This window comes from Podarcis tiliguerta (genome assembly GCF_965153285.1).
Source record: "Podarcis tiliguerta genome assembly, chromosome: 5".
Lineage (NCBI taxonomy): Eukaryota > Metazoa > Chordata > Lepidosauria > Squamata > Lacertidae > Podarcis > Podarcis tiliguerta.
Genome location: NC_139538.1, coordinates 8938725 through 8950885, shown reverse-complemented (window position 1 = coordinate 8950885; position 12161 = coordinate 8938725). Strand labels below are relative to the sequence as shown.

The following is a 12161-nucleotide window of genomic DNA, read 5'->3' as shown; positions in this document are numbered from 1 at the left end:
CAAACATGAGTCTGACCAAACTGCGGGAGGCAGTGGAAGACAGGAGTGCCTGGCGTGCTCTGGTCCATGGGGTCACGAAGAGTCGGACATGACTAAACGACTAAACAACAACAACAAGAAAGGAAATAAATCACAATAACTTCTAGTGTGTCAAAAATATGAGTCCAAATGTTAATATTTCCACGCAACCCGCCTATGTTTATAAGCCAATTCTCTCTATAAACGGGGACAACAGGGGGGATGACGTTGTGTCTGCAGCACCTCAAAAAAGGCGCCAGGACTGGTTGTGCATTATCACGCAGTGCGTACACAAGTGCCCTGCAATATTAAATTGTATTGCAGATTTATTCTGGGATCATCTTGGCTACTTCCTAAGCACGCTGGAGCCTGCTGCCAGCTCTCGTTTCATCACTTAAGAACTGCAAATGCTGTTGTGTGTCCTCAAACTACGAGCCTGTTGAGCTGACACTTTATTGTGACTCTATGGGGTGGGGGGAGAGACCTGGTTGATATGGAGTCCCCAGGGAAGCAAGACGCGAATGCCCCAAACACATGAAAAACTCAGGGTTAGTCAGCAGCATCTTTAGTTAGTTGCTGTTTTCACAGGCGCAGACAACGTAAATAGCAACCCTGAAGTCCAAGGGGCAGTACTGGCAAGGAGGACTATCAAAGTTCCAGCCACTCGCTGTGGGATGAACAGGGTCACAGCTCTTTGCGACAGACTAAAGGGGAAAAAATGCGCTTTGCGTAATGTGTTTCTACACTCAACGATGCGTGCCTGCTTTGCATGGAAGTTGATTTTCTATTTTGAGCCTGATGGAAATGTAGACAAACTCTGGTGCTTCTTTTAGCAAGTTGCTGCGCGGTGGGGTAAAGGATGGCATGGGAGAGAACCAGTGGATGCGGTCAGTAGGGGAGGTTTGCCAAGAGAGGCAGTGTGGTGTAGTGGTTAGTGCTGGGCTAGGGGTCAAATGCCCACTGGCCATGAAGCCCCCTGGGAGACCTATCACTATCTCTCTGCTTAACCCACCTCACAGGGTTCTTGGGAGGATAAGAAGGAGAGGGGGAGAAATTTGTACGCCGCCCTAAGCTCCTTGGAGAAAGAAATGGGATATAGATGTAATAATCAATAGAAATAAATAAAATAAGGGTGGGATAGGGCACCTGCCAGCAGACGGCTTAAACGAACAGAACCGTACACGAACCTTTTGTTACAGAGCCATGTTTTCCAGCAGGGGAAACTTATGCAGTATCTGAGTTACAATCATGGCAAAGTTTCAATTAAGAGACACAAGTGTTTGACTTTGAGAAAGCAATATTTGGAAAACAGAGCTCTGTGGTATTTAACACTAAGCCCTTAAACAAATCTGCCATCGGTCCCTTGCTGCTGCTTTTCCCAGAACACCCTTCCAGGACATCTGCTTTCAAGTTTTATTTCTAACTCCCCCCCCCCCCCATATATATATATATATTCAAAGCCTTTCGTACAATCCTTTGGTTTCAGTCACCTGCCATAAATAAACCTAAGTACACATAGTTGGAAAAAAATGTCTCTGGCACTCCCATTCTGCCAGTACAAGGTATGTGGATTTGTGGAATGGAACTTTCCCCCGTCTTCAACCCTGCAGGCCCCCACCTACCCTCAAAATCAGCTCTGGAAGTGGGGGGGTCCTCTGGATAAGTTGGGGAGGAACGAGGGGAGAAGAAAACAGAAGTTTCCGCATAACTCTGCTGGTGCTGCTTTCAATACAACCCTCGTCTTTCCTCTGCCTTCATCTCCCTTGGCTACCTTGCACTGTATTGGATTTTAGATTGTAAACGCTTTGGGGCAGGGATTTGCCCCCATGTCTTTGGATAAGACGGACATAGATGGTGCTATATATTCCATTGTTCATAATCCTCACTGAAAGCAGCAACAACAGCAACGAGGATTAAGAGCCAGGACTTTCCCTTCGTTGTTCGGTTACTCTGCTACTCTTACGAACAACACACCCCACAACTAACATTCTCTGTCTGTGTTTCATCAAGTTCCGTAGGCTCCACCTTCAAACCATCTGTTTCTGTGCTGGCTCCAAACCCTCGGGGGAAATTTGAACAATCTGCCTTTAGCTGAGCATCTTCATTAAGCTCTGCCTCTGTCTCCTCCCTGTGGAGCTGTCTTGGCTCCATCTCCAAAAAGTTTTGTAACTCTTTCAAAAAGTTGGGTCTTTAACCCTGGCACAAACACTAAAAGCAGCTTCCACTTCTTCTTTTTTAAAAAAATAAACCGCTCCAAAGCTTTCCTTGAGGTATAGCTCATGTTATATTTTTGGAGCTTGTGTAACAGAATATCTGAATATCCGAAAGCAACTGTGCAAAGGTTAAGATTACTGTGAGTGGGCAGTTTGGTTTTGCTCCTGGTGCCTGTCCTTTGAAAGTCTTACAGTCTTCACTGATTTCAGTACCCCCCCCCCCCGACTTTCACTGTTTTTTGGGTGGGATTAAATTCCACATTGGAAAATTCAGGTTGCACAATTAAAGTGCAACAAACACATTTTAAAAATCACACTCTTTCTTTTCCCCCCGGGAACAGAAAGTGTTGAGAAAATGCACTGGGAAATGTAGGATCTGAAGGCAGCCCTCTTTAGGGAAGCTTTTAATATTTGATGAATTATTGTATTTTAATATTTTGCTGGAAGCCGCCCAGAGTGGCTGGGGAGGCACAGCCAGATTGGGTGTGTGTGTGATAAATTATTATTATTATAAATTATTATAGGATAACAGCTGGTTGACTTGGCCTTATAAGAATGAATGCTCAATCAACAGCCGACCTCATATAACCTCCCCTCAGACATATCAGGGCGGATGCTTGGTCTAAAGATTGAGGAAAGGCAAGACTAAGAGGTTAATATACTTAATTCCTGTTGTTTAAAAAAACAAACCTGTTGATCAATATATCACTGGTGTTGGGAGTATTTATATGTTCACATAATAACATCGGTAGTGTTCGACTCCACCTGACTTATGTGATCATGTGCCTGGGATCCAGATTATCAGAAACAATCAGACATCCAGCCCAGTCCTACGGATCTTTACCCCTAAGAAAGCCCCACTATATCCAGTGTAGCTTAACTCTCAGCTAAGTGTGCCCCATGTGTAGAAGGATTTGCTCTCAATTTCAGTAAGCGTGCTATTGATACCATGCACAATTGGCTAAATCAGAGGATCAATGACTCTGGGTCCTTCTGTTTTCTTTGCAGACAAACATTCCAAGGGTATCTGGCAAAGGGGCAAAGGCCTCTTGCTGCAGCCCCCACAAACAAACAGATTTATCCGATAGCCTCACAAAAAAACTATCTTTGCAAAGCCACATTCCACAGATACAGCAAAGGACCCACCCCGCTGTATCAAAGCAGGGTTCAGGAAAATGCCCGAGAAAACAAACATGCATCTACTTATTGTGAGTACTACTGACTACATCAGATTCTCAGATTTTTCCATTGCAAAGCTCCCTAGGTTAAAGAAGAAACAATTTGAGGCTTTGTGTATGTGGGACACTTCACATGTTAATGTTTTAGGTAAAGGTAAAGGGACCCCTGACCGTTAGGTCCAGTCATGACCGACTCTGGGGTTGCAGCGCTCATCTCGCTTTATTGGCCAAGGGAGCCGGCGTACAGCTTTTGGGTCATGTGGCCAGCATGACTAAGCCGCTTCTGGCGAACCAGAGCAGTGCACGGAAACGCAGTTTACCTTCTTGCCGGAACGGTACCTATTTATCTACTTGCACTTTGATGTGCTTTCGAACTGCTAGGTTGGCAGGAGCAGAGACCGAGCAACGGGAGCTCACCCCGTCATAGGGATTTGAACCGCCGACCTTCTGATTGGCATGTCCTAGGCCCTGTGGTTTAACCCACAGCTCCACCCATGTTCCTTAATGTTTTAGGTATACACCTAAAAATGAAAGCAGCATGTGTTTGTAAATAAGTATCTGATATGGGCACATGCACCCACCCGAAAGCCAATCCCAGTGCATACTAGCCTGTAACAAGCGGGAGTGGCGCTTGTTAGGATTCTTTGCAGTCATGGGATTGTTGTCTATCACATGTTTTCATGTATGTTTTCATTCCACAGTGTGGGAAGTGACGGAGACAGGATATTTATGTTACTGTGTTCCGTGAAGTGGGACTATCGTCCTTTGTTCTTTCTCTTTGCTGTCTGATGAGAAAGAGGAAGGAGCTATGTCAGAACGCTCCGAGTGTATGATATGTAAATAAAGTAGATTAGCCAAAATGCTGTGCTACTGAGTTCTGTTACGCAAACCGCTAATACTCTGCAGGATCCGTAAGTGTGCTGATGCCTCTTGGTATCAGTCGCTGTGATGTTCAGGCTGGAGAAAGCTTTTGAAGCTCCAGAACGACTGATCAGGAGGGAGAGAACATGCCAGTCGGGCATGTGTCTCTACCAGGGTCCTACACGCGAGTAGGACGATCCTAACAGCGCCCACCCTGTGGAACGCCCTCCCATCAGATGTCAAAGAAATAAACTATCTGACCTTTAGAAGACATCTGAAGGCAGCCCTGTTTAGGGAAGTTTTTAATGACTTACGTTTTAATGTATTTTTAATCTTTTGTTGGAAACCACCCAGAGTGGCTGGGGAAACCCAGCCAGATGGGCGGGGTAGAAATAATAAATTATTATTATTATTATTATTGAATTGGGAAGCTTTTCTAGCGTAAATGGTTTGAATGTTGGCAATTACACAGGCAGAAGATTCTGTGGAAATTGACAAAGAATCTGAGGCTGACCGCTTTAACATAAGAGGCTAAGCAGGGGCAAGGATGCACAAGGCATTTCGTCTGTAAGTACTTTTGGGTACAATTCAGTCATACACCCAAAATTCCAGGTTACACAGTTAAAGCTGAATTGGTGCTGCTTTGCAGTAACACCCACCCCCAAGCATACTTTCAGTGATTCCGAAAATGAAGAGGAATTGCAAAAATGTGGGATAATGCTTGATGAAGTTCTGTCTAACCTGCCTGCAAGCAAATCAGAAGGAATACTCAATCAATAGATCATCGAATCATAGAGTTGGAAGGGATCCCCAAAGGTCATCTAGTCCAAAGCCCTGCCATGCAGGAACTGCAACTAAAGCATCCAGGACAGATGACCCTCCGACCTCTGCTTAAAAACCTCCAAGGAAGGAGAGTCCATCACCTTCCGAGGGAGATAATGTTTCGGTTACAAGTCAAGGTTCAAGTGAAGCCCCTCCTGTGGGAACTGGGTGCCTACAGGTGGGATTTTTTAAACAAGCGGTAGAAGGAAGCAGGATCTGGCAAGGCATGCAAGTCTTTTCTGGGGAAGGCAGGTGAAAGTTCAACAAGAGAGCGTTGAGGGCAGAACCAGTGGGTTGGGCCAGTCATCTTCTGCAGATGGCAGCCTAGTGTGAAACAAGAACAGTGTGTGTACATTTGTACCCAAGACATTTTGGCACCACAGAATGGTGTTTTCCTCCACCCCCATCCAGGAAAGACAGGGAGAGCTGTAAATTTCTGCATGGTCTTTTATGTATTGTGGTAATTTTATGAATTGTGACGTTGCTGTTATTTTTACGGATCATGGTGCAGTAATGATTTGTTGTCATTGTTGAGAGTGAATTTCTGTTTAATTATTATTTGCTGGCATTTTGACCGTTAATATTATTGCACAATATTATATTCTAACCGGGTTGTTGAATTACTTAATTTGATGTAAGTTGCTTATTTTAAAGTCTCATTTTTCATTAAGACATTCACATTTGATTGGATTGTGACAGGATGCGTGATCTCTGTTGCATATTTTGTTCTTTCTGAGTAGCGTGTAAATTGCCGTGTGCATAGCAATATTCTAAGGCAGCATACAAATCAAAATTGAATTGAAAATAAAGCGCAGAAGGATTTTTCAAGTTAACAGCTGACAGACTGGAAAAGTGTGGTTAGCAACTGCAGCCTGTTCCAACCATAAGCTTCTGAGCTGTAAATGATGATGTCACAAGATATCTTGATTTCAGGAACTGGTCCCACAGTAAATTTAGCAATTTCCACTCTTGGCATCTGGGCTGACAGTAACATTATGATCAATGACTCAGAAAAAGAACACGGCACAGCAACATTCTCCATATCCTGTTTCTCTTTGTATCTATTGTTTTATTTCAGGCAAGGGGTACCTATATAATTTCCCTTTCCCTAAATCAAGTGTGACAGAGTACACTCAGTGAAACCTCTGAGGCTTTTCTAGTGCAAATGGTTCGAATGTTGGCAATTGCACAGTTTCTGTGGAAATTAAGTAAGAATCTGAGGCTGACTGCTGTAATCCAGGGGCAAGGAAGCTTCAAGTCATTTCTAGTCTGTAAGTACTTTTGGGTATGATTCAATCATACACCCCAAAATCCAGGTTGCAGAGTTAAAGCTGAATTGGTGCTGCTTTGCAATAACACCCACCCCCAAGCATACTTTTAGAGATTACAAAAATGAGGAAGAAATGCAAAAATGTGGGATAATGCTTGATGAAGTGCTGTCTAACCTCCCTGCAAGCAAATCAGAACGAATTCTCAGTTAATAGATCATGAAATCATAGAGTTGGAAGGGACCCCCGACGGTCATCCAACCTCTGTTTTAAAACCTCCAGTGAAGGTTTGTGCAAACAAATCAGGATGAATGCTTAACAAAACAGGCAGTGTGGAAGTGATCGCAGGGTGGGCAGATACAAGAGAGGACAAGGCTGCTGCTCTTTTAAGAGTTGTGTAGCAAAGATAATTCCAGCTGGTGTAGTCTGTGCATCTGCTAAAATCCCCTCTTTTAATAGTGCAGGATTCCTGTCCCTTTTCCATCAGGCTAACCTATCTGGAAGTTGTTGGTTGAAATCTCACTTCAGCTGTAGAGGTGCACTGCTGACTCAATGGCCTTAGTTCATCTGTAATATGGGACTAATAGAACTCACGTATCTTGCAGGGTTCTTTATAAGGATCAAGCATTCAGAATCACAGAAAAAGTGTAAACTCTTAAGATGAGGCTATGGGAATTGTGGGGTGGGTACTCCCCATCCCCTGGTTGTCCTTTTGCAACCAAATTGAGCACCTGCAATCTCAGGGTTGCATAAAGGCCATTAGCTCTTATTCAGATTTTCAGGAACATCAAAATGACACTGATTGTAGGTTTCAATAACAAGGCTACCAGCCTTATATTTGCATCTTTAAGATTCAGAGTGTCTGGGTATTCATTCCTCTTGACCACAAAAATAACAAAAATAGTTTTGTGGAGGAGAAACTCAGTATTTAAAGCCCAAACTGAGTTACGTATTGACCCTTAAATCCCCTAAGCAGGGAAATCAGTTTGCAAACGGATTTGGGTTTCAAAACTGAGCAACACCCAAATGCAAATATATTACTTTGCAAATATTTGAGAGGGCTTGGTCAAATTTAGTTGGTAGCGTTTGCAAATGCTGAAGTTAGTGGAGTTTAATGTTGTCCTTCTACACGTATCACAACGAGGGTTGTGCATGCACTGATCTGCAGGGGAAAGCTAGCATGGTGTAGTGGTTAGTGTGTTGGAGCAGGACTCGGATGACCAGGGTTCAAGTCCTCACTCAGTCCTGAAGCTCACTGCATGACCCTGGGTGACCTTAACCTTACTACCTGACAAGGGGAAGAAAAAATGGAGAAGGGGAGAAGGATGTACACCAGTTCTGAACTCCTTGGAGAAAATGGTGGGGTAGAAATGTAATTGGTTCATTAATCCTGAGGTTTGTCCTATGGGCAACTCAAGCCTCTGCAGGTCTACTCGGATGCAAGTCCAACTGAGCCCAACTGAGTCCCAGTCAGCATTAAAAGCTGCTTCATCTGCAGACTTTTGGAGGGGGATAATGCTCATCTCCTGCTATGAAGAGCTTCACCTGCTCTTTAGAAGGAGTGGACTACAGTGGAACCTCGTGTTACGTACTGTCCTCCTTACGAATGCTTCAGGTAACAAGCTCCGCTAACCCGGAAGTAGGTGCTCCTTGTTGCAAACTTTGCCCCGGGACGCGAGCGGAAGTCACACGGCAGCAGTGGGAGGCCCCATTAGTGAAAGTGCACCTCATGTTAAGAACGGTTTCGGCTTAAGAATGGACCTCCAGAACGGATTAAGTTCGTAACCAGAGATACCACTGTAGTTAAATTCTTGCAAATGCCTCCCTCCTCTAAATGGGAGCACTTTCAAAAGCCTTTCTGCACCATTCAGACACCAGTCCCTAGCTTTAGAGGAGCCTTATACCTAGTTAGGGACGTGGGTGGTGCTGTGGGTTAAACCACAGTGCCTAGGACTTGCCGATCAGAAGGTCAGCGGTTCGAATCCCTGCAACAGGGTGAGCTCCCGTTGCTCGGTCCCTGCTCCTGCCAACCTAGCAGTTCGAAAGCACATCAAAGTGCAAGTAGATAAATAGGTACCGCTCCGGTGGGAAGGTAAACGTCGTGTCCATGCGCTGCTCTGGTTCGCCAGAAGCGGCTTAGTCATGCTGGCCACATGACCCAGAATCTGTACGTCGGCTCCCTCAGCCAATAAAGCGAGATGAGCGCTGCAACCCCAGAGTCGGCCACGACTGGACCTAATGGTCCCTTTACCTTTTACCTAGTTAGTCCAACTAGCTCAGAATTGTCAACACTGACTTGCAGCAACCCACCAAGGTTTCAGGCAGGAATGATTTCCAGCTTTACCTGGAGACACCAGGGATCGAACCGGGAACCTTTTGCATGCAGCCCTTCCCTAAATCTCTTTCCTGTCCATCGCCCACCCCCAAACCTGAAGGTTTGCTTTATAGACTCATAGAGTTGGCAGGGATATGATAAGTAATCCACTTTCGTCCCATGCAGTCAGTTGGCAGTGTCACTTAGAGTGATGTGCCCGCAGTCAATGAGGCCGTATGCAAAAAAGCGCTGGGTTCCTGGACTTTTAATAGCTGCACAGAAGAGGAAGTCTGAGCAGATAAAACTGTGAGGAGAGATATTGAAAGAGGTAAGGGAGAATGGACAAAGAGCTGCAGCGTCCTAAATACAGTACAGAATCAAGAAAGTCCGCTACAGTAAAGAGTATTGTGGTATCTTAAAAAAAAAACAACCCTAAGGGTGGAGTACAGTCCACTTCATCAGACACACAATTATCTTAGTTGATAGCTAGATTTTTAATATTTTTGATGTCATCAGCAAGGCCAATTAACTGTGTCATCATCAGTTACTGCTGTTCTGAATGGCCACTGTGTGTATCTTGAATATCTGTAGCCCAGAAATGGCAAAGATTGCATCTTTTACATTAGGGGTACTCGGCAAATATGGTATTTGCTAATTCCAGAACAAAATGTCCTGACCTGTAGCTCTCAGGCTAGAACCTCAAGATTCACTAACTGGAGCCAGGTGCAAAATATGGGTTTGTGGGGGGGGGGTGTGCAAGGAAGAGCACACCAAATTAAAGGACAGGGTCCCTCTCAGCACATTCTCAGCCAAGGAATCAGTATCAGAGCCGAGCTTACAATAATGTCACACCAAAATCCCCTTCAGATCTCCTCCTCCCAACCTTTTTTCGTCTCAACAGCCTAATTTAGAAAGGGGAGTACTGTAAAGCTTTTCTGTTGTGACTGTTGACAAACCATTCTGTCAGTTGTTGTTGTTTAGACATTTAGTCGTGTCTGACTCTTCGTGACCCCATGGACCAGAGCACGCCAGGCACTCCTGTCTTCCACTGCCTCCCGCAGTTTGGTCAAACTCATGCTGGTAGCTTCGAGAACACTGTCCCACCATCTCGTCCTCTGTCGTCCCCTTCTCCTTGTGCCTCCTTGTGCCCTCCATCTTTCCCAAGATCAGGGTCTTTTCCAGGGAGTCTTCTCTTCTCATGAGGTGGCCAAAGTATTGGAGCCTCAGCTTCAGGATCTCTCCTTCCAGTGAGCACTCAGGGCTTTCCTTAAGAATGGAGAGGTTTGATCTTCTTGCAGCCCATGGGACTCTCAAGAGTCTCCTCCAGCACCATAATTCAAAAGCATCAATTCTCCGGCGATCAGCCTTCTCGATGGTCCAGCTCTCACTTCCATACATCACTACTGGGAAAACCATAGCTTTAACTGTACGGACCTTTGTTGGCAAGGTGATGTCTCTGCTTTTTAAGATGCTGTCTAGGTTTGCCATTGCTGGTAAATATTCTGCCCGCTTCTGGAACTTTTGGGAACATTTCCTTATGCTTGACTTCAGGAGCTGGTGAGAACAACCCCGTTTCATTCATCTTCTATGGCTATTTTTGGGATTATAGATCCTTGTTTGCAGTAGCATACCAAATACAACTGCCTGCAAAATTTCCCACACTCACCTGTGGAAAACAGATTATTATTTGTGCTGGGTTGTGCGTGGTAGGGAAAAGATGCAATTCCATTATGTCCCAGGCCAGCGTTTCTCAATCTGGACCTCAACCCACTTTCAGATGGCCCTTGGCGCCGCAACCCCTCCCGCTGTTCTATATAGCCTAACAGCACCAGGTGCCCTACATAGGTAGTACACAGAGATGGAAAACAGGAGTTGAGTAGAAAGAGAGCCTGTGGCATGCTAAATTGGAGAGGAAGGAAGGACACACAGAGAGAAAAACTAACCAGAAAAGTGGCTTGCTGAGTGCCTGAGTGTGAGGGAAGGAAAAGCCAGGACAAGACTGAAAGAAGCAGAAGAGACGGACAGACTAAGGGACTGGAAAAGGCGAAACAATGGCAGAATGCAAGTTAACCATCAATAGAAAATGATGTCAGTGATTGTCAGCCTATTAAGGAAGAACCTATGCAAATGTGGACCTTGTTTGTGTGCTACATACCTGGAGTGGGACAAAGGTACAAACCTACTAGCAAGAGGATGACAAATGAAACTGTTAATTGGGCTTTGAATGATTCCCTCATTATCAAAATTGTTTTAGTACTTATATATAGCACACTGATTGCTATATTGGTTGTACACTTGTATGCCAACATAAACCCAAACTAAAGGTGTGTGTGGGTTTATAATTGCCAGTTGGGAAGACAAACTCCACATCAAATCGGCCATCATTTTTTAACTGCCTGAACCGGAATTTAGGGATGCGCTTGTTACACCTCAGCTTCAAAGCAAAGATCACTGACCTATCCCCAACAGTACACACCTGCCTGTAGCCCTCTGGATGCTGTTGAAATCCTCCATCTTCCCCAGCTGTGGGTGGATGGGAGTTGTAGTCCAACAACATTTGGAAGGCCACTCAAAAAGGTCTACTCAAACACAGGAAACCACCTGTGCTTAAGCTGCACCCAGTGCAATCCCACCGCTGGGATGACAATCCATATATTGTCATTTCTTATTAAATACCGTGTTCCAGCTTTGATCTACACTGGCTAAAAGAAAGATCAGGCTTTGTTTTAAGGTGGCATCATGTACACAACCCAAGTCAGAGCACTGGGCTATCCAATTTTAGCATATGTGCTGTCGAAAAGAGCACAGGGCTATCTAGCTCAGTACTGCTTACACTGGCTGGCAGCAGGTCTCAAGAGGGATTTAGAGAGTAGTCTCACTGAGAGCCAGGGTGGTGTAGTGGTTAAGAGTGGTAGACTCGTATTCTGGGGAACCGGGTTGGCTTCCCAGCTCCTCCACATGCAGCCACTGGGTGACCTTGGGCTAGTCACACTTCTTTCAAGTCTCCCAGCCCCACTCACCTCACAGAGTGTTTGTTGTGGGGGAGGAAGGGAAAGGAGACTGTTGGCCGCTTTGAGACTCCTTCGGGTAGTGATAAAGCGGGATATCAAATCCAAACTCTTCTTCAACCAGCCCTACCTGGAGATGCCAGTGATTGAATCTGGGGACTTTTTGCATGGGGAGCATCTGAGGTGAGCTACACGCCAGAAATAAATGTCCCCAGAATATTCCCCAGAAATAAACGTCTCTGGAACAATCAGCTGCCTGCATTCAGTTTACTGCCACTTATTAGATTTGGAGACGGTGTGCTTGCTCGGTTAAAGATACTAGAGAAAAACATAACACAGGTTGACCAACAGCTCAGAATGTGCCTCAGCAACTGCGGAGGGAGAAATTGCAAACCATGCCCTGGTATCGGTTCCTGGGCGTGGACAGACACTGCAAATTAATTGTCTTCTGAGATTTAATTTCTCGAGCATCTTTAAAA

General features: G+C 45.1%; 1 protein-coding gene across 11 annotated transcripts in view; it reads right to left on the bottom strand.

The window, feature by feature from the left end:
• Window positions 1-12161, bottom strand: part of MCF2L2 (MCF.2 cell line derived transforming sequence-like 2) — a 206138-nt gene that overhangs the window by 84401 nt on the left and 109576 nt on the right. The gene's annotated exons all lie outside the window — the stretch shown is intronic.